Genomic DNA, 26,278 nt, shown 5'->3' with positions numbered 1-26,278 from the left:
GTAGCAATTAGCATTCAAATGGACTAGTGATTTCTCTTTCACCAAGTTGCCTATTTCAAGCCTTGGAAATGAAATCCAATGAGTCAGAGCTTGTAATAATCAGGACACATTAACAATTCAAATCTTAAACTGCTAAGATAAAGAGTGCACAAGGGAAGCGGCATCCATGTCGCAGACTGTTCCAAGTCTAAAAGAGAATAAAATAAGGAAGGGAGCAAACTCTGATGGTTCACGGTCTATCAGCAAATGCAAGAAGCACAAGAAATAATGCACGCTGCATAAGAAGTCAAACAATATTGAATGGTGGAATGTGTTGCTTTTAAGATATATTAATGCCTTTAACCACTGTTTTCAACATAGGTATTTAAAAAATATCCAAGCAAGACAAAACAAAATAAACATAGCCTACTTGGTTGGTTGACACTTAAGAGCATTTTAGAGTTTTTCAAGAATCACCTAGAAAGTGAGGGAAGAGCTCACTGCTATTCCAAACGAAGCTTGCTAATCATAATCACTTTGGAGTCTCCTCAAAGCCTCCTGGAATATCTGAAAACACTACACTGGCTAACTCAATTCTATACCATCTCCTTAAAGAAGTCTATATCCACTAACAACAAGCATATGAGTTCTGTTTGAAATAACCCAATGTAAGTGAACAGATCAGAGCTTCAGGCTTCACATCTTGAGTGAACTGAGATGAAATAGCTCTTTCACATATTATGGACTTAATTGTAGTTTTCCTTCATTCGTTTAAGTCTATGGCTGTACTAAGAAAGTAGCAAAAGGTTCAGCTCCAGAATTTACAAAGCACTGCAGAAATTAAATACCAAGGAAATAAAGTTGCCAGTTGACACATAGGTTGATAAATTGAACAGACAGTTTAAGAATAAAAAGAAATAAAAATGGCTAATACCTGTTTTTTAAAAATGGTCAACATACCTAGCCATCAGAGAAATTGAAATTATAACTACTCTTGGGATCCCACCCCATTGATTGGCTAGTACTAAGAAATCTGCAACAAATGTTGGAGAGAATGTAGAGAAAGAGGAACCCTTTTCACTGGACAGAGTGCAAATTAATACAACCATTATGGAAATCAATTTGGAGGCTCCTTAAAATAAAATAGAAAAGTAGAACCACCTTATGACCCAACCCTTTCACTCCTGCATGTGCATCCTGGCCACTCCCCAGTCTATGATAGAAATATTTTCACCTGCATGCTTATTGCTACTCTATCGGAAAAAAAATTAAATAAAATAAATGGATAATGAAAACATGGTACACGCATAAAATGGAATGTTATTGAGCTCTAGAGAAAAGTGAAATCCCAAAATTTACAGGAAAATGGATGGACTTAAAATGTATAACACAAAGTGAGGTCACCCAAGCTCAGAAAGGAAAAGAAAAATACTCAACTTCCCTCATCTGTGGATCCTATAATACATACATGAATGTAAATATATGTAAGTGTAGGTATATTATAGCATTTAGAAAAGAAAAACAAACGGTAATTTAAAAGTAAGACAAAATACATTCTAGCAGCAAGTCATTTGAATGCCATTTCAAGCTACAACAAATTTCCAGTGCTGAACGGGTCCCCACATGGGCAGTGCCCACCTGCTGTTCCATAAGCAGCTGTTACTTTACTGTGAAACATGAATTTTAAAGTTTGTTTCTTAAATGAATATTCCTATAGGCTGTTGTGTTGAAATAAGACATTTTGGCTCCTGTTAGAAGTACTTTTAAGGGGCTGGGGATTTAGCTCAGTGGTAGAGCACTTACCTAGGAAGCGCAAGGCCCTGGGTTCGGTCCCCAGCTCCGAAAAAAAGAACCAAAAAAAAAAAAAAAAAAAAAAGAAGTACTTTTAAAATAATCATAATTGTGAAAATTCTGATGACTCCTGGGACTAGGATTTATTGTCCCTGAATCTCAAAGTGTGACATACCAAGAATTTGGAAACAGTAAGAAACTTGTTTCCCCCACAATGTTACTATAATTCTAAAATGTATCACTGTCCATGAATAAATTCACTTTATTTAAAACAACCACAACAAAGACTTTGAACAAAGGCATGTATCATTTTGCTGTTCTCCCGGGACACTTAGCAAACAATAAACGAAAGGTAAATTTAACCAATTAGGTTTGCAAAAGGTCAAAACCGTCATTATTATTGTTCACATCTTCAATGACTGGGAAAGCAAAGAAATTAAACTACTGTAAACTACAATATTTTACTTAAAGAAGTACTTTTGGTACGTTTATGTCCTACACAAATGGCGCGAATATATTTTTAGCACAATTAACCAAATACCCTGGAGCACACTTTCATTTTCATGGTTGTAGGGTGGCTAATGTGAAATGTAATTTGTGCCACGCTTCTCCAGACTCCTAAAGTGTGAAACATACTGTATCCTGGGTCCACCTAACTCGCCAGAGCACTAAATTAGTATAATGTTTAAGCTAATAAGGGTAGAATTATCTAGTTCAAAATATGCTAAAGATTCGTTATCGGGGTTGAAATTCTGCTAAAATTGCCAAGTGGGAGCATCTCAGGTGGACGCATAGTGCCTGCAAGCAAAGTGTTCTGGAAAGGAATTGGGGTGGGGTTGGGGGAAACATTGTCAGTAGAGGGCTTGCCTGAGCCTCCATCTTCAGTACCACAAAAGCCTGGCACCCCCCTGCACCCGGAGTCTAGCACTCAAGAGATCAGATCCGGAAGAAGAGAAGTTAAGTTCATCCCGAGGAGTGGGGAGTTTGAAGCAAGGCTGGCCTACACGAGACCATATCTAAAAATAAATAAATATATAAATAACTGAAGAAAACCCAAACCACCCCCCCCAAAAAAAAACAAACAAAAAAACAGAAAATGAGTTCTGTGGGGGTTGAGAGAGGCTCAATGGGTAAGAATGCTTGTTCTGCTAGCCTAGGGTCTAGGTTCAAATCCCCAGGACCCACATTAAACCCAGGCATGGCTTACTCCTTGCAACTCCAGCTGTGCGCATTGAAACAGAATTTGCTGGCCAGTGAGCCTACTTGAAACGGGGACTTCCTGGCTTAGCGAGAGGCCATCTTTGAAGGCATTACGGAAGAGAGGGATAGAAGAAGACACATCCTGCCTTGGTCTCTGCACGTGTGCACAGGCACGCAACCCACAGACACACATGCAAATACTACACATATACATGTCCCACAGATACACACAACAGAACAAATGCATGCACACACTCACCACAAGCCAATAACTGTAAGCTGGCGGGCTGCACACCATATCCTTTTAATCTATAGCCTATGGGTACAGAGAAGCCACCTGGATACTGCCCAGAACACAAGGAATGTTCCGGCGGCCCAAACCGCATCTTCTCTTTGTGCCTAACCATGTAAAAATGTCCAGAATCAGAGTGGCTAAAATCAGAATCTCTGTACAGGAACTGTCACAGCAAAGACCTCAATGTAGGGTACCCTAAAATCATCAGGCAAGCCAACCTAGTCTGACTCACCTAAAACTGTTTTTCCAGATACACACAAACAACTTTTTCAAGTACAGCAGGAGGTGAGGAAGGTGGGCGTGGCATACAATTTGTATTCCAAACATGTCAGGCTATTACACTGAAGGAAAACTCTACGAAACACTTAATGGATTAAACTTGAAAAGGAGTAATGATGTGAAAAAATATATAGGAGAAGGAGCAAATTGCATGCAATAAGGCAGAAAATAAAATTCAGGGAGATTTGGGGGTGTTAAAACAGGCATTGCAGGGGCGTCTCAGTTTGCATTCCTTGTTGGGAACTCAGATCACAGCTGTAGCCGCTCAGGAAAGGGTGAGCAGACTGACCTCAGCAAATTAAAAATACACGGCTGTGTGTGCATCTGTACCATTTAGCATAATGATACCAAAGCCAGATTTTAAAAGCACCCCAGCATTTAAAGGAAACACAAAGATATTAAAGGAGAAATTCGTTTAACATAACTCACACTCCGTGATGAGCTCAATGTGGTTTAAAAAAATCCATAAGATTCTTCGGAATCTAAAGTGCTATGCAAATGTATGATATTAGGAAAAATAATACTTTAACTGCCAAGACAGAAAAAAATTAATGCATTGTAAAAGCAATTTTATCTTTTATGTGAATATAGCTACATACTCACAGGACAAACAAATGTATTATTCCTCCAATATGAAGACGGTGGCATGAAATCACTTCCAATGCGATGAATACTTCCTGAGTTATTCATTATCGAAGCCAGTCAACCTGGAGATGCGATGAGTGGGTTTTTACAGGCATGTTTTTATTTTTATTCATTTTACATATGAGAGAAAGACTTTGGAAAGGAGATTTTGTTGTACAAAGCGAGATTTATTTCCTGATTATAAAATGGGAATTAGATTTATTTTTGTTGAAGCTGAAAATATTTTCCTCCTGATCTATAAAAATTAAATCCTAAGCTATCTGAAAATTTACCATTAGAAACTTTTAAGCAAACATGAGTAAACCGAATAATTCACTTAGAGGGTTTCATTACATCAATTGATTAAATGGCATAATTTTCTACATTGATAATTTAGAAACAAAAGTGCTTTTTAAAGATAACTGATGTTTTCTTATCCTCCTGGAGCCCCATGAGCTGTGCAGGCCCCCAGGTGCCAGGGACAGAGGAAAAGGCAGAACTTCATAGAACTCAATTTAAGGTGGACGTGAGACATAAATGCCTGGGCCATGCCAACCCTAGTCACAGACGCTTGTGACTCAGGTCAGAAGACAGGACTAACAGAGCAATTGGGTCAAAAGTGATTTCACCCAAATCAAATACACCCGTTTTATCCCAAGCTAATATCAGATGTAGTCCTAGCACCAAGATCTACTCGTAAAACTCAGCATACTGCTGGAACGGGTTTCTGCATTTATTCTATGCTGGGGAACTACTTGGGGAGAAACAGCCACAGCAACTCAGGGGCAGTCACAGTGGCTCATATTCAAAATGGCTACAATTATGTCAAGCTGAATCCAAACAGCTATGGCAAATTGTCCTTTTATCAGGATTTCTCTGTGCTTTGAAACAGTTGATACCTTATTTACATGTAGCTGCTTCATAATCATGTAATTTACTTGCTTAGTGTATGGTTTAAATGTCCAAGTCATTAACAATATAGAATTACAGTGACCAGTCTCTGCAAGATAGAATAATACGTATGTGTGCGTGTTTTCAGGAGTGCCTTCGCCTCCAACACTAATGATAACTTTTCCATGCATTTCTAGTCTATGCATCCTTCTAAGATCAGTATTGAGTTCAGGAGAGTCCTTCTCGAGGCATTGGTTTTTGCCATTTCTACTGATTCCCTTCATTATTTGAGTTATTTTTTTTTCATTTAGAAATAGCAGCACAAAAAATCTACAGTCTAGATCTTTAATATACTTTGGGAAGGAATGTTAAAATATACTAGCAAGCCCGAATCCTTTCCTATCCTCTAAGTTTAGCAGCTGCTGACCTGAATGAATGGATACGCCACACTACTTAGTGATCTAATGTCACCCAGGCTTTTCCTGAGTAAGGACAAATGGTGTCCTCTATTACCTGGGCAGTAACACTCAGACCTTATGCAAAGCAATTGAACCTCATCTATACATGTCTTGAAACCATCTTGCTAAAGGAAAGAAAAACCTTTGTCCTTTAAATCCTGTTCCTTTTTAGGATAGAGTGATGGTCAAAAGTATTGATGACAAATTTATTGAAAACAATACAACTGAAATTGATACATTAGTGTATATCCCATGAAATAGATCAAATAAACATGCGTGTAATTATGAAAAAAAGGGATCCAGTCCCCTTCAGATTTCAAAGTTCTATATCAAAACCTAAGAGAAGAGGATTCTAGGTGAGTGCATCTCTCTCCCCATCTCTTTCCTTCTCTCTTTTTGTGTCTGTCTGTCTGTCTCACTCTCTCTGTATGTGTATGTGTACATGCCTAAGTGCATGCAGAGGACAGAAGAAGATACCAAGTGTCCTCCTCTATGACTTCCTGTCCATTCCTTTAAGGAAGGGTCTCTCCCTGACTTCAGAGCTTGCCTTTTCTCTGCTAAGCTGGAAACCAATGGTCCTCATATCTCCATCCACCTCCAAGATAGGGTCTTGGGGCACAGGGCACCCAGACAGTTATGCAAGAGCCGTCTGCTCCTCGTGACTGCCCAGCAAGCACACTTATCTGTTAGGCACTTCACTGCTCTGGGCTCTGGTATTTTTTATAATCTAAAATGCATCACTACCCCAGTGGCCATCATTTTATGAGTACAAAATGATTTGCCTTGGAGAGAATCTTTTGCTATCTTTTGTGTTGATAAATTACTTAGGTACAAATATCAATTTATATTTACAAATATAAATATTCCTTCTTCATTATTCTTTTTCAAAAGGATTTCAGATCATCAGTTTTCTCTCTGAGAGTCCTCTTGAGAAAGCCAATTTGATTAATTCATCCTGAACTTTGGAAACTTTTCTTCTCAAATTAGCTCAATGACAAGGAATGGGCATATCTTTCTTCCTAGTAACTTTGAGAATCTATGGGGATTGAAACTATTTTAGTTAAAATTTAGACGTATTACAGGTATAAACTTCCTTTTAAATCTGGCTTTGAGTGAAAGAAGGGTCATGTGACCCATTTACGGCATTACTTTATGCCCTCTTTTCTGTTTCAAGACTTCCAAGGAATTAATTAAAAGTTGATAGGATTGCCCCTAAAGCCAATTACCCTTCGACTTGAATGCTCAGAGCACATTATTGAGTTTTCAAATAAATTGAAAATTTTTCTGTCAGTGAGTGCATTATCTTAATTTATAAACATTAGTATAAGAAAATATCTGATTTGTTTGGAAAGATTACTACACACTCTATTACCAGTCTTGTCTTTTTCTTCCTCCTGAAGTGTGCATTACCAGAATGCATTCCCAATCTTTAACAGTGAGCCCTCATGCATAATCTTTCTGATACTGAATAGAGTGTTCTAGCTGAGATGTTTCTGGAATTTAGAGAGATGGCATTTCACCAGATTTATATTGTATTTCAATTTCTCAGTTGATGAAGCCCTATAACCTGTTTGTCTTTTCAATCTCGCAGTACGGAGGAGTGATGGCTTCAGGGACTTTGCCCTCTCACCTTTAAATCCGTTTTCTTGTCACCGTAACATGACTATCCCATTTTAAATAGGCACATTTAATTTTGCCTCCTTCACATATGTGAATACACACATATACAGTATGAGACTTGTAAAAGTTACGGGCAAATGCTGAAATTGCTTGTGTTATGAGATATTTTCCTATACCATCAGAACAGAAAGGGGAAAGAAATAAAATGGTTTAAAACAGTAGCTTGCATTTTGCTAGTCTTCTCCTGACTTTTGCTAAAGTCACAGTTTAATCCTTATTTTTAAACCACAAGGAGCTAACTCAAGTTGATAAGTACAGAGTAACTTGCATGGATCACCCAGAAAAGGATGTTTCTTTGCCAAGATGTGAACCTATGAAATTTGATCCCAAATTCTCTCAGTATTCTCTCATGTCTTGGTTGATTAGCATACATTCTCCACTCACTTCGGAGCTCAGAGAGGTTTTGCATCTAAGTGTGGTCAGTACGTGGACATGCAAAGTCCTCTACTAATGTCTCTTCAAAGCCTCCTTTCCTTCAGTTGTCACTGAAACCTTTTAGGGAGAAAGAATCTGAGTACATTCAAAAGTATTCGTGTCTGCCTGTTCTATGATGTCAGTGAAGAGCAGCCAGAAGTGGCCCCATCTGCTTTTTTAAGCTTTCAAGTATGTTTCCCATGACCTTAAACTAAGCAACCTCGAGAATGTGCCTGTCATCTTTTGTTCTTTAACTACGACTTTGCATGGAGCGTACACGTGATCGCACCTCTTTGTTGATCAGACTGTGTACCTATGGACGTGTTTTCTGTGGCAGTCCATGCAGCCTCTTTGCTGGCAGCCCTCACGCCTCCTTTGTTAAGAGAAGGCATTTCTTTCTGTGCTCACCTTACCATCTCTGCATGACTGATCCTCACCCTCCTTCACCTCTTGACCACGTTGACTTTGCACTCGCAAACTCTTATGCTTTGTGTAACAAAGGAACGCATTTAAAAAGAATGATATGATACCATATCTTTAAATGATTCATGTCCACTAATCACAATGATGCACAAAACTTATTCCTCTGGGAAAATAACGCAAATATTTTTGAGAAATCAGTGACCAATTGGAGAGGGGAAAAAATGAGAATACATTCAGTTCTTAATGCTTATTATTGTCTTTATTTGAGTTTTAACTTATAAGCAAGACTTAGCCGTGCGACTGGAATAGAGCTCCAAGACCATTAGAAAACAGCTCCTGACTTGTTACTTAAATGTTGGTTTCAATAAAATGAGTGAATATTTTTCTACTTAGTTATACGTTCCACATGCTTTTCTCTAGTCTTTTCCCCCCCTTTTTTGTGATGCTGGAGTTAACAAAACTCAGGGCCTACCAAGTGCTCGCAAAGTCCTTCACAAGAAGGCTACATCTCCTGTCCAAAGATAGACACTTGTCAGTCAAAGTAGCAAGGACATCATGTGATGAAATCTCAACAAGGTCCTATCTTTTTACCAATATTTCCATAATTATACATACATACACACACACACCTGTGTATATGTGTATATGTTAACATTTATGTATAGCATGTATATGTTCAAACAGGATTTATGACAGCGGCATTGGGAAAATTTCTTTGTATTTGTACAAGCGTTTCTAATAAGTTGAAAAATAATAAATTTGCCTCAGATTATTAGGAAATTTTTATGATCATCTAAACAATGCAACCATAATTCCAATAATTTCCTAAATATTGAGCAACAGATGATTTATTTACACAAATACATTGTGGTATATTAAGGACTGGGCAAAAATAACACCTTTATTTTTCTACAGCGTTGTCTGTGTGTCAGGGTTTCTGATGTGGGTAGCACTGTTTTCTCTGAGCTACCTGAGGACTGACCAGTGTGCTCTTCCTGCTCTCTAATGAAAACGTCAAAGCTTGAAAGTGTTAAATAAACATGATCCAATCAGTCCCCTACTGCTGTTCATTTTGCTGCTGACAATATTCAAAGGTAGCATTACTCCCTGTTGCTATTTCTTACTTAAGACCCTAATTGTCAGTAAATATTATCAAACAGGTTTTAGGATGGTCGACGTGAAATAGATGCTCTTGGTGATGATCAAACTAACAGCTCAAAAGCAGGATTAAGGCAATAAAATTAATTCCGACTGCTAACCAGCAGAAACTTAAAGCTACTTGGTACCCAAACACCAACGTCATCATCAAATATGACTAAAATCCTTTCTAAGACTCATTCTATAAAGAGTATCCCCAAGCAAATCATCAGGAATATAAGCAAATTGTAAAAAATAGTTTTCACTACAGAAGATGTGGTTCAGTTACACAATGAAATACTATTCAGCTATCAAAAACAAGTATATGATGAATTTTGCAGATCCAGAAGGACATGCATGCTGTGATATTCACTCATTGATAAATAGATATTAGCAAAAAAAAAAAGTATAAAATACCCACGATACACCCCACAAACCCTGAGAAGTTAAACAAGAAGGAAGGCCCAAGTAAGGATGCTTAAATCCCACCTAGAAAGGAGAACAAAATAATCAATAATCATGGGAAACAGAGAGAGGGAAGAACCTGGGCGGGATGTGGGAGGGAGGGGATAAGGGGGGCAGGATCAGATATAGGGGGAGACAGGAGTGAGACCCAGAGGGCCAGGGGAATGAATGGAGATATTCAGGTGCCGGGGTGAGGGTGGCGGAATCTCTAAAAATTCCAGAGACCTGGGGTGGGGAGTCTCCCAGGACTCAGTGTGGGATAACCTTAGCAAAAATGCCCAACAGTGGGGATGTGGAACCTGAGGAGACCACCTCTAGCACCGAGACAGGACACCAGTGGAGGGATGGAGACATAACCCACCTCCAAAACTTTCAACCCAAAATTGCTCCTGTCTAAAAGAAACGCAGGGACAAATAAGGAGCAGGAACTGAAGGAATTGCTTACCAGAGACTAACCCAACATGGGATCCATCTGATGGGTGGGTGCCAATCCCTGACACTATTATGGATGCTATGCTGTGCTTGCAGACAGGAGCCTAGCATGCTTGTCCTCTGAGAGGCTCTACCACAGATGACTGAGACAGATGCAGATATTCAAGCCAAGAATTGGACACAGGTCCTGGGACTCCTACAGAAGAGTTAGGAGGAGTGAAGGAACTGAAGAGTATGGCAACCCCAGAGGATGACCAAGACTGTGAACTAACCTAGATCCCTGAGAGCTCCCAGAGACTAAGGCAGCAACCAAAGAGCATATAGGGATGGGTCCAAGGCCTGCTGCTCCAGACACCCCACTCCTCCTCCCAGCACATATGTAGCAGAGGACTGCCTTGTCTGGCCTCAGTGCCTGATCCTGTAGAGACTTCATGTCCCAAGGTGAGAGGAAACCCAGAGTGGGAAAGGCATCCGCTCAGAGGTGAAGGGGAGAAGGGATGGGGGAAAGAACTGTACAAAGGAGAAAGGAGGGGGAACAATATTTGGGATGTAAATAAATCTAATAATTAATTTTTAAAAATGCTAAAAAACTCTGAAAAATAGTTTTCTCAATTATGAAGGAAGGAAAGTAAGAACTTCTTTAGAACATTTTTTTATAATTCAGAAAACTATATTCATAGAGATAATAATATTCACAGAGACACTTTTAAACTTGAGATTAGCATTTTTAACTTTTTTTCTTTATTAACTTGAGTATTTCTTATTAACATTTCGATTGTTATTCCCTTTCCCGGTTTCCAGGCAAACATCTCCCTCCCCTTCTAAGTGGGCTTCCCCTCCCCATCCTCTCCCCATTACCGCCCTCCCCCCATAGACTAGTTCACTGGGGGTTCAGTCTTAGCAGGACCCAGGGCTTCCCCTTCCACTGGTGCTCTTACTAGGATATTCATTGCTACCTATGAGGTCAGAGTCCAGGGTTAGTCCATGTATAGTCTTTAGGTAGTGGCTTAGTCCCTGGAAGCTCTGGTTGCTTGGCATTGTTGTTCATATGGGGTCTCGAGCCCCTTCAAACTCTTCCAAACTTTTTCACTTAACATACATACCATAAGCTTTCTCCTTATGAATTTTTGAGACACAGTGTCTATATAATCCACCTGTGCACTGTGTGGAGAAATACAATATTAACCTATTTTTATACCATATGGTGCTTCAGGATTTCAGGTCTTACTTTAATGTCTTTGCTGAGTTTTATGTAACCTTTTGCACAGAGTGAGCAAGAGAAAGAGAGGGGGGAGGGAGAATATAAATGTGCACACATGTATGTGGTATGTGTTTGTTACTCCTCTTCTGATATGCTGGTCTAGTATTATCTATTTCCTGTGTTTTCTTGGATGTGGTTAACCTCCTTAGCGTGGAGTTTTCCTTCTAGTGCCTTCTGTAGGGCAAGAGTTGTAGAAAGTTATTGTATGAATTTCATTTTATTGTGGAATGTCTTATTCTCCCAACTATTGTGATAGAAACTTTTGTCGAGTAATAGTTTGAGCTTGTGTCTCTGCTCTCCTAGAGTTTATAGAACACCTGTCCAGGCCCTTCTGTCTTTTAGAGTCCTAACTCAGAATATAGATATAATTTTAATAGGTCTGCCTTTGTAAGGCACTTGGTCTTTTCCCTTGTAGCTTTTAATATTCCTATATTGTTCTGTGTGTGTAGTGTGTGATTATTGTGTCCCAAGGGTGCTTTCCTTCATGCCTCCGTCTATTTGGTGTTCTGTATACTTCTTGTACCTTCATTGGCACCTTCGTCTTTAGGTTAGGGGGATTTTCTTCTATGATTTTGCTGAAAATATTTTCTGTGCCTTTGACCTGGGTTTCTTCCCCTGTCTCTATTCCTATTATTATAAGATTTGGTCTTTTCATGGTGTCCAAGATTTCCTGGATGTTTTGTGCCTGGAGGCTTTTTAGTTTAACATTTTCTTTGACTGAGATGGCTTTCTTTTATCATGTCTTCAATGCCTAACATACTCTCTTCCATTGCTTATATTATGTCCTTGAGTTTTGCCTCTGAGGCCCCTGTTCAAGTTCTTAAGGTTTTCATTTCCAAATTGCCCTCAAATTAGGTTTTCTTTATTGATTGTATTTCTACATTCAGGTCTTGAATGGCTCCAGTTATTTCCTTCCACTCTTTGTTTTCATAGATTTTTTTTTTAAAAAAGGATTTATTCATTTTCTCTTTAAGAATGCCTTTCATTATCATGAAGCCTATTTTAAGATTTTTGTCTTATGTTTCAGCTATGGTTACTAGGTTACTCAGGGCCTACTGTGGTAGGATGCTGGGCTCTCATGGGGACATATTGTACTGTTATTGATTATAGCTTCACACCGACTCTAGACATCTGAGTTTGGGAAGATTTTAATTTTAGGTGCTAATAGCTAGCCTTATCTTTATTAGATGGGTGTGGTTTTTGTTTTTTGTTTCTTTGTTTGTTGTTTTGTTTTGCTTTTATTCATTTCTGATGGACTCTGTGGTACTTAGGAGTGTGTAACCACTGTTTGTTACCTGGTAGGAAAGCAATTTTTCTGGGACCCTAATACACATGGTCATGGAGGGTTTCAGGTAAAATGTTCTGTTTGTAGTTTGGGAGCTGAAACATTGGAGTGGGTGTGAGCTGGGGGTGGGGTGGGGTGGGTAGGGCAGAGAGTGTCCTGAGATGGTAATGGCCAGGGAGAGGTCACAGCAGGTAGTTTGTTACCCAGCTGGGGGTTGAGAACAGGGGATTGGATTTGGAGGAGAGGAGGAATAGTGAAGATTAGGAAACTCACCTGACTCCTACACTGGCCTAGTTTGCAATCAAATTTGAATCGGTGAGTGTATTTATTAGCATAAAGAGCAAAAGTCAAATAGTATATAGCCATAGCAGATAGAAAAAAAGCAATAAGAAGTAAAATATAAAATTGAGAGGTTACAAGATGCCGCAGACACAGTACAAGAAGATTGAGGGGGCAAGCTAGACATCACAAGTCTCTGTATAGCTAAGCATTTGATGGCTGACCTTTCCCTGCTGTTGGCATGTTTAGACAATAACAACCTCTGTTGGAAATGCTTTACCCTCTAGCTAGTTTCAAGGACACAAAGTGTTCATGCCTGGGCTTTCCTTCTTGTTAGGGAATTTGGGGCATACCATTCCTCAGACAAGGGACCTTGAAGGACACTATGAGAAAGACGTGTCAGTCTGGAATGGGAAGAGAGGCAGCCCAGCTTCCAGAGAGCTTCTTGGTGAGCTCCAATAGCATATAACAACTACCATTATGTATAGTACACAAACACACTGGAGTCGTAGCCAGGATGTGAAACCCTCAGATCAGATGTTTATCTTTGTCCTGAAAGCTCTGCAGAGAAATTTAGCAGCAGTAAGAAGGAAATGTGTACGATTAAGTTTGCATTTCAGCCATAACGTGGAAGAGAATTTAGGCCAAGGGACTTAAAATGGAGGCAGCAGACCACTGAGAAGACTGCAGGAGTGGCAATTAAGAACAAGGCTGGTTCAGAGAGGGGTTTAAGATGCTGAATCCATATGGCTCAAGGAACAAATGCATTAGTGTAGACACTGAAACAAGACGGGAATGGTTACCATTCCTCCAGCATGGGCTTCTGGAAAGGGAAGAGAGAGATGCAGAAGAAAGACCAGGCTGCATGGGACTGGGTTCAGCTTGGGCTCAGTGACTTTGAAATGCGTATGAATCTGCACCTGGAGCTACACACTGGGACAGCAGATCTGAGATCCTGAGGGGTCGAGCAATGATTAAAGTCAGGAGGAGGAGGAGCGCCCAAGAAATAAAAAGTGAACAAGAACACAACCAGGGAATATTAGCTATCTTACTTAAGACCCAGGATAGATCATTCATAAAAATTCTGTGATTTTCTTTATGATTGTATCAGAAGCTGAGAGTTCACTGAGAAAGCAAATCAATAAAATGTCCACCCCTGAAGTACATTTTAAAGCCTGAACTCTTGAGCACTATGGTGGATGGAGCAAAAGATCTTATGAAAGGAACTAGGCAGAAGCAGCAAGCAAATGGGAGGCAAGGAACTAAGTAGTGTGGTTTTTCGCTTCATCCATCTTGCTTCCCTGTTTCCCATTTCTCCGTTGTACCACTACCTTCTAGCTCAGTTAGCAACCTGTCCTTCTGTTTCTATCCTAGACCAAAGACCCCAGAAAGGTATGATCTGCTTTTAGAGTAGATCTTCTCATTTCAATTAATCTAGATGAGACATTCCCTCACAGCACACCCAGAGACTTGTCACCTTGGTCCTGTCAAAGTGACAATGTAAACCATGACAGTAATTATGGCATTCAGCTTTCACCTCTGTAAGACTTGTCTTCAGTGGACACTGAACACCACAAATAGGACCTCTTGTGTTCCATTTGTTCCTATGCATAAATCCATGAACAGTACGTTTTAGAAATCTGCACTAGTTACCATGCACTGTGACTATAACTTCTTCAGCTTGAGGTGTGACAGCAAGACTCAAATGACACTCATTTCTTTCTCCACAACTGCAAGGGCAGATACTGCTCCGAGGACCTGAGTCATTGATTGTTTTACTTCCCTACATTGTAAACCATTACCCTCTCCTTTCTTTAAAGGAAGCAATTTGTGGCTTTCCTGGTATATCCCAGTCACCAGAATCACACACAGCTCCTCTGCTTTGACAATATTACTCGGTAAAATGAAGGTTTAAGGAACCCAGCCATTGTGACTGGAAGGTCACTCTAGGAACTGAAACAGCTACTAAATGAACTATGGATAGGTGTGGGGTATGGAATGGACACCCTGGGTGAGAAAGGGGTTCAAGGTCTCCACGGAACTGAAGTAGAGGCACATGGGCTGCAATGTCATTCAGAACATGTACAATTTAAGCCTTACAAATTGTTTACCTCTGGAAATGACCACTTGATTCTTTTTGACTTCAATGAATTGCAGGATAATAAAAGCATGGGGGAACAAAACTAAGATAAACACTAACATACCAAAGATAAGTGAAGCTCTAAGTATAGGGACTTAGTGATGGAGAAGAGACCAAAGAGGGCAGGAAGGGAAAGAGTCCACACAGGTTTGGACAGTGATGCTTCAGCTTTGGGGACAATAGTTCCACCACTGATATACTGGAGGGAAGAACAAAGATTCTTTCCTTATTAATGGTCAATCTACAGATATTCATACCCAAAGAACAAAAGACAAATATGGGAAGCATAAGGGCTTCATTGAAAAGAATGTATGAGCAGATTAACAGGTAACGCTTAGACCTGAAATACCTATCAAGTCTTTTAACGTCCAGTTCCTTATAAAGCAGTGGTTTTGAGAGGCAAGCTATTCTAGTTCAGCTGCTGTAATAAAATACCAGAAACAAGCTGGGGAGAAAAGTGGTTTTTTTTAACCTTTAAGGATTCAGTCCATCCTCCTAGACAGCTAAGGAGGGAACTCAGGTGGTAATCTGGGGACAGATTGAAGTGGAGACTGTAGAGGAATGTTGCAGGCCATCTGGCTCCCAATGGCTTGCTCAGCTGGCATTTTTATTCAGCCCAGAATGACCTTCCCATGGATGGTACCCAGGTCAGTGCCTCAAGAAACAATGGGGTTGGGCCAGAAAAATAATACCTGAGGTTGTGCAGTGACCCCCTACACACACACACACACACACACACACACACACACACACACCCATACACACACACAAACAGACATAACAATACACACGCCCATACACACACCCATACACACACACATACACACAACCATACACACACAGACACACCCATATATACACAGACACCCACATACACACACTCCCATATATATATATATACATATATATATATAAATATACACCCATATATATTTATACACACACATCATACACATGGAGAAAAAAAATGAATTCATACTCCTGAATTTGAGTAAAATAGTGTAATTCCATAGGTGGATATGAATTTTAAGAGGAAGTTTGTAGCACATTATGTACAAAACCACAGTGTTCAAGAATACAGGCTTTAAAAAGTCCTTCAGGGTACTTGGGGTAGACTTTTTATTGATTTGCTTTCTCAGTGAACTCTCAGCTTCTGATACAATCATAAAGAAAAACACAAAATTTTTATGAATGATCTATCCTGGGTCTTAAATCCTCCTTTGTTCCAGGCATGTATGGTAGAGTCATGAATCCTCGGGGAAAATAACAGGACACCAGGCATCTTGTCAAGAACTCACAACGGGCTAGTTACTGCTCCGGTCCTGACACGTCACGTCTTAGTTTATGTTTTAGGGAGTCCAGAGACAAAGCAACCCACAGAAAGCCTGCGTTCATTTTATCTCGAGTCTTCTGTGTGGATATACACAGGCACACCACCCCCATAGAAACACACAAGCACCTCACAGTGCAGAACAAAGTGCGCTTCTATCGTTACTACTCATCTGTGTCAGGAGTACCAACAAAATTTACCGAAGCGTTTTCGAGGTTTTGTCAATTAGGATTTTGTATTCTTTCTCTCCCCTGGAATGTATTTGTTTCTTCCCTGACATCTCTGAAGTGTTTTCAAATGAAGGGTGCTGTGATCGTGGTGTAAGATAGCAACTTTCTTCTATTTCAGACTTATTTATCTTTCTCAGAGCCCTTTTCTAGGCTATCGTCCAAAATAGCCTCTAACCACCTAAGCTGTTCAGTGAAGTGTATCAGAAAGCAATCCTTGAAATAGCTCCGAAATATGTTCTCTTCTCTCATTTGAACATGGTCGCATGCCAATCAAGAGCAAAGCAATTAAAATCCTGCCAAGATCAGAGTCTGCGCCTGGCCGCCGCTTTCGCCAGTCTATCAAAACATTTCCTCCGCAGCTTTTGTGAAGGCCCCAGTGACCTACTCTCCAGCAATAGCCAGGAATCTCTCCATGATCTTTACAGTTCTTCATTTGTTTCCAAATATAGGGCAACAAGTTTGTTGCTTTGAAATACACGCTGTAGGTTTCGAGTTCCCCCTGCCTTACATGCCACTGTTTTTGTTGTTGTTGTTGTTGGGTTTTGTTTTGTTTTGGTTTGGTTTGGTTTTGGTTTTTTGGTTTTTTGTTTGTTTCCTACCTTTTTAAAGCACCTGTCTTAACAACATTAAATCTTCAGTAGTAGGTGCGCACGTGTTTTATTTTCATACTTACATTACGGTCATGGTGTTTGCAAGCTGTGTCGCGTATGCCTAGTTCCTGCCACGTCGGTCTTTCTCTCCTGTTCCCATTCTGCTAATAAGATAATACCTCGGCAGGTTTTTCTGGTGCGATCCACTGAATCTCAGCGCGCTGAGCTATCAGCTTCCTCGAGTTAATCAGCAAATACATTGCTGTGGGAGGTAGGCAGTCCCTTTCTGGATTATTCAGCCGTCTCATCAATAATCAAAAGGACCAGCTAAGCAATTTGCCATGCCCTCCCCTCAGCTTTCGGCTACCCCCACCCACTCTGCCCAGGGCACTTGACATGCTCATACTGTTCTGCTCAAGAATCTTGAAATTTCAGGTCGCCCAGAGCACCATTCAGTGACAGAATGTCACGATGCGAACCAGAAAAAGTCCCAGGAACTGCCAAGGTGTCTGTGACTGTGAAGAGATGTGGAGAATGGCCGGAACTGATGGAAATCACAGGAGCCTGAAGCCACTCAGCTGAAAAGAGGTCACTGAAGCAAACCTATGTTTTGAGTTAAATTATATGAATTCTTGAATGCCCCCTTTCATTTTCCTGTGTAGTAAAAATGCTATAAGGCAAACAGTGCCTGACTCTGAGATATTACCCCGACTCACAAACTCAACAGTCCTTGCAATGAAAACATTAGTTTAACCTTATCTCTCAGAATTGCTAATGCAGTTCTAATCCTTACCCATCTATTTGTCTAAAATACAGCTTCTCCCTTACCTCATGGAACCAATCATACCTGACAGGGCCCCATGTCCTTAATCCTTCAAACCTTTCATCAGATGGGCTGCATAATATTTTGCATTAAAAGAATGGACTTAAAGATGTCAACACTTTTGAGGATGAAGTATTTTTCTCAATTCAATTGAAGTCTCCATGTCTGACAGTGTTTGCCTTTTGACTATCTGTTCCCGTGTCTATAGACAAAATTCGACTTGATTCATCCTTTCTCCTCCTGTCTGGTCTGAGGGTCTACCCTGAGTTTCTACTGTTTTCTCCTTGAAATTTCAGAACAGCAGGAAATTTGATCAGCCTGGTCTAGCAAGTCTCATGCAAAGATGGCAATGGTTACATAGCGTCATTTGGGCATTTTCTATGACGTTCACTGTCAAGAGTGACATTTGCTGAACAGGTCTAGGCACATTATAAAACCTTTTTCTCTAACTGTTAGTGCATATTTTCAAGTGTAAATGTTATGGTCTTGAGAAAATGTAAGCAACTATAGCTCTATAGAAAATTCTAGTCTTGTTTTTAATGTCTTTACTTTTCTCTGCAGATATAACCTCCCTTACGTGAGTACCAAGTCCTAGTATTTTATTCTTTTTCTACTTGTTCCTCAAACATTTCCTTCCTACTATATGGTCAATCCTTTAAAAGCCATATTTCTCCAGAGCAGTTCCTTTGTCAAATCCATCTTGAACTCATGACACTAAAATTTCTCCTCGGCTGCTGTCATTTCTTTTGGAGGCCCAGAGCAGTTGTGTGTCATGGCATCTATGACCCTTTCATATCCACTGGCTTTTCTGCAAACATCGAGATGCCTCAATAAACAAGGGCTGATGCTCTCAATGGCACAGGAGTTTTAGAGAAATGCGGACATCGTGTTAAATACTAGCAGACAGCCCATGCACTATATCATTCTTAGCAAGCATTCTGTGGTCGTATTACGTTATACTACATTCCATAAATTCTTCTAAACCTTACCTTCCTAGGCGTAAACTTTCTAGTATTACATGCTTGAGGAGCAGCAGTTATTTTAGTGTGAGGTAATGTCTCTTCCATTCCAGGACTCCAGAATAAAGGCAGTAATGAGGTGAAGCTGCTGTGACCTACAGAGTGGCACTCCCTCAAACAAAACAAACAAAAAATAGCAACAGCATTATAGTATACAATGTTACTGCTAGCATGAATTTTAGATTAAACTTCCAGAACAAAATATAATCTAAGATCTGATGGCTGGTAGTTTACCTTTAACTCATAGAACGTTAGAACTTGATGAAAGTTTCCCTGCAGAATACCTGAAATCGAGCATAAAGGCTCTGTGAAAACTACACTGATGATATCCAAGCTATATTTTACTGTCACTGCATGCCTAGTATCCATGTATATTATCTAAAATAAAATTTGTTATTTAACCCTATTTAAAGATAGAGAGCAAGCCTCAAGGTGATTTAATCATGCCACTCTCATGACCCAAACCTGTAATTTAATCACGCCACTCTCATGATCCAAACCTGTTGGTTGTTCCCTTACAGTCACTGGGTCACCCATACCTTGTATCTACATTGTCCATTTGCTTGCCAAGATCTGTCCAAGCCCCTCCTTAACACCGAGACAGAGTTTGTGACCAATTCATTATACAACCAACTGGGTGTGAAGCAGCCACCATTAGCTGCCTTTTTGTTGAGTTGGTTCTGTTTTGTGTGGTTATGGGTTTGTTTCTGGGATGTGGTCTCACGCAACTCAGGCTAGCTAGTTGCTGAGGGTGGCCCTGAACTCACAAACCTCCTATCTCTACCTCTGGGTGCAGTCCATATTACAGGCAGGCATCACAATGCCCAACCACACACTGTTTCCTAAGGGAGTAAGGTGTGAGCTGAGATCTGAATGGCAAAGGGAGAAAGCCTGCCGGGCTTCAAAGTGGTGAGAATAACCACTGGAAACATCCACTAGAAAGGCTCTAGAGCATTGGGCAGGATAGAGAGAGAAGGACAGGGAAAAATAAAAATCTCAGGGGGCCTTAAGGGAAAGGGGGTTCCAGGAAATGGACAGGGTCTAAGGGGAAAGCACTATCCAAAGGCTGGCTAAAAAAGAGAGGAAAATACCAGTTTACCAGTATTAATCAAAACTATGATGTCTCTCTCTCTCTCTCTCTCTCTCTCTCTCTCTCTCTCTCTCCCTCTCCTGCTCTCTCGCTCTCTCGATCTCAATCTTCTTCCTTCCCTTATTCTTCCTCTTCCTTGTTCTCCTCCTTCTCTTCTTCTTCCCCTTCGTTTTATTTTTGTTTTTTGCTGTTTTTTGTTGTTCCGGTTTTTTTTTTTTTCAAGAGAGTTTCTTTGTGTAACAGATTTGCTGACCTGGATCTCACTGTAGGTCAGGCTGGTCTTAAACTCAGAGAGACCCACCCGCCTTTGCCTCCCAAGTGCTGGGATTAAAGGCGTGTGCTACCACCACCACTGCCTCACATTTTCTTTCTTAGATACAGATGACATATATGATGCCATTCCATTTTATCTATTGCTCCTATAATGCAAAAATCATGTTTAAACCCCATTTATAAATATGATATTTTTTAATTCAGGTATCAAACAGAAATATTTTATCAAAGTCTAATGTTCTATGTATCACTGAGTCAAAATATAAATCATTATAATTTTATAGAATATATTTTAACTGGCAGTGTAATCTAAAAAATTATACTGACAGTAATATTTTATACTATATATTATATAATATATATTTGAAACAGTGTTTCATATAGGCTAACCTCAAACTCTTACTTTGAAGCTCTTATCCTCCTGCCTTTAGATTATTGGTGTGGGACCCCATGACGTGGCTGATGAGGAGACCACAGTGTGGGCCATGAGCCAGGGCCTCATGCACAGTAAGCAGACACTCTACAAACTGTGCTGTCCCACGGCCCCATATTTATACATCTTTTGACCTAGCACTCTCTACCTAGAAGATTTACTGTCACATTTATAAATAGAGTTCAAACATTATTTATTGCATTACATTACCAATAGATAAGTGGGACGGAACCTTATGTTCCATCTGTATTTAAAAAAGAAAGTGTGGTAGCAGCTTGGGGTGAGAAGCAAACAGGACAGGAATGGCATGAGGACCACTGCACACATGCTAATACATGAGGACAGCTACCAAGAGCTAGCCATGGATGGAAATACAAATACAGGATATTATGCAAAATGCATGATAAAATTGGGGTGTAATATACACAGACTAGAGTAGACTATTTGCCACTGCATTACTTTTAATATAACTGAATCACAGAGACATCGTGAGAGATTCAACTCTTAGCCTGTTAAAGCATCACCAATGCCAGCAACATTGTGCAGGACACTGGGGGACTCAGTGTACTGTTTATCCAGCTCACTGTCTATAGCCAGTGTCATGTGACACCGAATCAGTGTAACTATTGGCTTTGCGTATTTAAGCTCTTGTGAGAATGTGTGTCTTCCCACAATATGCTAAAACATCCTCTGAGGTTAATTTTTAGATATAGTTTTTCATCCCAGTCCTGACTGTAATCCACTCACCATCGCAGAGAGCAACAGAATGGGCAGAGTTTGAGGTGCTCCAGGTGAGCATGGATGCGGACACAGTCACAGAAAGAACCAAAGAGGAAATAAGTCCATGTGGTCTGGAGTATTCTAATCGATTCTGGAATACTTCAAAATTAAACAACATATTTCAATTTTTCTAGAGCCCTCGTTACACCCATAGGATTTATTAAAACTCCTAAGAACTCAGGAGAGCTCCTGTTGTAGATTACCTATTTTAACAACACCAAACAAGAATCCCCGTTTATTTCCAAATCCACGTGCTTCAACCTGAGAGTCTTGCTACCTCCTGGCATGCTTGAAGTTTGCATCGTGAGACCTTCTTCCACGGGTCTCGTGTTCATGGCCGTGGGTTCGCTGAGAATGTAAGGCTGGTTTTAACCCAGGCCGTCTCTCATTTCAATGCTCGCTAGCACTTCAGTGGCATGATGAAGTGTTTGCCCCTGAGATGGATGGCATGCTTGCTTGCAGGCTGCTGTCGTGCAAAGCTGCACATTTCTAATACCTGTAAAGCTGCGAAGTCTAATGCCTGTGTGCAGACATCCTCAGAGACCTACCTGCATTCCCCTATTGGAACCGAAGATGAGAGACTAACGTGAGTCTGTAGATGAACCAGCGGCTGCTGCCCAGATGCTCTGACAGAGATAGCTGGTGTCTTCTGTCTGCATTCAGGAGACAGAAAAGGTTGCCTTGGATTCACATAAGTTAAGGTAAAAAGAGAGACTCATCAAGTTCCTGCTACTCTATCAGTCTGTGTCTGTGAAAACAAATCCTCCTCATTTTTCTCTCAGGTTGGCCCTCTTCTCCTTATTTTATGGTTTTATCCACCTTCTTCAGCCACTCTGGATGCCGAGGTACCTCTGAGACCTGCACGTGGTTACGTATTCCATTTTTCATATTCTCCTAAGGACAATATGTTCTTTATCCAGTGTATTTGCCAGTTAATTTTGACTGTTAATTTTAATTTTTTATTGAATATTTTTATTTATATTTCAAATGTTACTCCCTTTCCCAGTTTCCCATCCATAAACCCCCTATCTCATCCCTCCCCCTTCTTTTATAAGGGTATTCCCCTACCCAACCCCCCTCCCTTCCTGCCTCCTGCCCTGACATTCCCCTTGATGGGCAACTCTGTTAATTTTAAAGCATAGATTTTTTCCCCAAATGCATCTCTTTCTTTAACTTTGGGCTTACACACACACACACACACACACACACACACACACATACACACACAACTCTTTAATAGATAGTTCTATTGTAATACACTAAAGACCCATAAACTTTCATTTTATTTAATGTAATAACATCGATTGGTGGGGTTTTTTATGTACATTGGTGTTCTACCAATTACAGACAGACAGCTGTGTACTGTCATGTGGTTGCTGGGAATGGAACCCAAGTCCTTTGGAAAAGCAGTCAGTGCTCTTAACTGCTGAGTCATCTCTCCACCCCCTAGACTGGTGTGGCTAAGTGTGAAACACTGCTGTGATTTTCAGCCTCTGTGACCATTGAAGCCGTCATTCAGCTAAATATTTCCACTTTGAATTTCCTTCCACGACCAGTTCTCTCTGCATCCTGGTGTCTACGTTTGTGAACGGCCCTCTTCACTGTTGCCTTTCTGTCTATTTCTCAACCCAAGTTTTTAACGGTGGTCTCTTTTTCAACACAAATCAAAACACGGTGCCCTTGCATATCGATTACTCACTCTTGCAATGGCAACCCAAATGTATCAAGCATGCACCTGGTGTGACACTTCAATTTCACCACAAAACACTTTAATACATCAGATTAAAGTGCCATCCACAGGCTCTTTAATACCATCAGGTAACACACAGGTCATGCATAGCTGTCCTCACGTGCACACACACCCTAGTTTTATACAATGTGCTCTCACACCTTGCATAACCATCTTGCGGTTCTCACTGCAGCCCTCCCTCCTGCTCTCTCGGAGGTCTACAGAGGACGGAGCAGTTGCTATTATTCCACTCTCTCCTGGCCCCATCACTTCCTTCCACATGACACTATAGTCTCATCGTTACTTTTGCCCTTCCCCTTTCCTAAGGTTAGTCTTGTCTTCAAATATTCTTACTACAGACCACAGAACAGCATACAAAACACAACTCAATAAGGAAAGGAAAATAAAGAGATAACCCGCTTTCCATAATCTGTTTTCAAACGGTTCACGTGCTAATTTGTATCGCACCCCTCCCCCTCTTTTCATCCCATAGCTCCAATCAGTCCTCAAAGTGCCTATCAATATCCTACGGACACTGCATTGTCCCTTGAAGCAAGATACGTAAATATTCTTTCAGTTCTCAAGGCCTATAAAAAAGAAAAAATATTCTCCAATTGCATTCATACATAAACCTCTTACCCTCTAAAAACCTATTCAGATCATCACATGTGTGGAGTACATAGCCCGACTTGATAGTTGCCTTCTCCCTTCAAGTCCAGTTTTCACCTAGGTGCCTCCAAGTTCTACATGGACAATGTTATCCAAAGCTGTACATTTGCAAATTGATGACCCCCTTGAGCTGCCTGCTCTCAAAGCCACAACCTGTTTCATTTTTTCCACACATCACAGTAGCCTGAAATCCATCGGCCCCACTACATACTGACTAAACCCTACTGGGCTCTCCAGCTCTTATTTCATAATCATGGCCTACCTCAGTTTTTAATGTTATACTGTATAATCTTTTGATTTCAGATGTCAAACATCTGCTCTTTCTGTTTTGGCCTATACCCTATGAATATTAAACTACTTTCTTACTACTTCCTTTATTCCCTTCCTTTCTATGTTGAAAGGTACTCACCCGAGTGAAGTCATTACATTGTCACATTTGCTGAAATCACTGCTCGATTTCACACCTCTGAAGCCTGGGGCAGCTATGTTATTTGAAGAAATGTCCACAGAGGCTATCATGGCGAACATCTCCCTTTCACCCTGGCGCACCGCAGAGCTACCTAGTGGTCCTGAGTTCGCCCTCGCTGCTTTAACTCTTTCAGAAACTGCCTAATGACAAATACACGTGTTTCCATCCACGTTCTCCATTCACGGTCATATTCCTGAAGGCAAATTCCCTCCTCTCTCCACCTACTTCCTCCATGCCACCCTGCACACAGCAATACATTCAACTGTCACCACCTTGTTTCCAGTTTCTGCAAACACTTCCCTCCCTCGGAGACTGTAGCAGAAAGGTACTGGACCTCCTTTCCTGCTGTGACTGGTTTCTTCTGTCCTCCTTGCTTCCCTCCTTAGACATTCACAAACGCAACTTTTCATCACATTCACATCTTTATCCCAGTCAGCCACCTGGCTCATCTCCATCTTTTTCTCGTAAAAGAATAGCATAGGCTTTCTTAATGATCATATTTTCTAACTTCCTATTTACTGTCTAGTACTAACCATTGAGCCTGTGTTTCTGTTCAGTTACAGTGTGTTGAATTTTTCCAATTGCCAAAATGAAAGCACATTTTAAATCAAGGTCTATGCTCCTTTTATTTTGTTTGATATTATTAAACAGCTTCTTGGTCACTACTTTCTCTTTGTAAGAACAGAGGACTGGCCTGCTTCTCTTGATTAACTGATATTCCTTCTCCCTTTTCCCCTCCCTCTCCCTCTCCTCCTCCCTTTCCCCTCCTCTTTCTTCCTCTCCCTCCCCTCACCCTCCTCTCCTTTCTTCATAATCTTAAGTGCCATGATACCCAAAAGATCTTTAGCTCTAGCCCACTGAAATTAATTTTGCTTGTGCTTCTGGTATGATGCATCCCTGAAGTCCTTTCATTTGCCCAGGGCACAGCCCTACAATAGGCTAACTCTTCTCTCAGCTTTATGCTCACAAACCACATCAATTGCTTCTTTCCAAGATTAACATTTATATGTACACACACACACACACACACACACACACACACACACATATGTGCCTTGGTGGTAAAACATGGTAATGAAAAAGTTAAGGTGAGATCCAATATGGTGCACTTAGGGATCCAATAACTGTGTGTGTGTGTGTGTGTGTGTGTGTGTGTGTGTGTGTGTGTGTAAATATTTTAAATTGATATTGCAAAAATACTGCAATAACTGATTTTATTTAATTTTGTTATATTATTATAGTATATAAAAATATATACGTGTCCATATAAATATTAAATGTATACATACATGGCATATATGTCAGTGTGCATATATATATGCATACACACACACACACACACACACACACACTTAAGGCCTACAGTACACCATGAAGTGTGCTGCTCATTAAGCTTGTGTTATTAACAAATGAATTTCGTCTGGCCTTCTTGGAAAAGCATTCTTGGAAGTTACAGTATCTTAAATTGAACTCATCGCCTTTTCTATAAATCTGTTCCTCCATAAAATTTTCTTTTCTTAAACACGAAACCTCTTTCCTTTTTTTATTTTATTTTCCTCTTCCACTGCAATTCATCACAAACTCCTGCCATGTCATCATGATTTCTCAACCTTTTATTCATGACTCCTGGCACCCGAGATCTGCCCAGAGCCACTGTAATATATCAGCCTTATGATTTAGCTCTTTGCCTTGTAACCTATAAATCCAGAGGCTAATTTACTGGCAGATGGCATATCGAAACACTATGCTTAAAAGTTACAATATTCAGTTTTGCAAAAAAAATTTTATTAGTCATTTTGGACCAAGGGAT

Source organism: Rattus norvegicus, chromosome 11 (genome assembly GCF_036323735.1).
Source record: "Rattus norvegicus strain BN/NHsdMcwi chromosome 11, GRCr8, whole genome shotgun sequence".
In the NCBI taxonomy this organism is placed as follows: Eukaryota; Metazoa; Chordata; class Mammalia; order Rodentia; family Muridae; genus Rattus; species Rattus norvegicus.
This window is presented reverse-complemented; position numbering follows the sequence as displayed.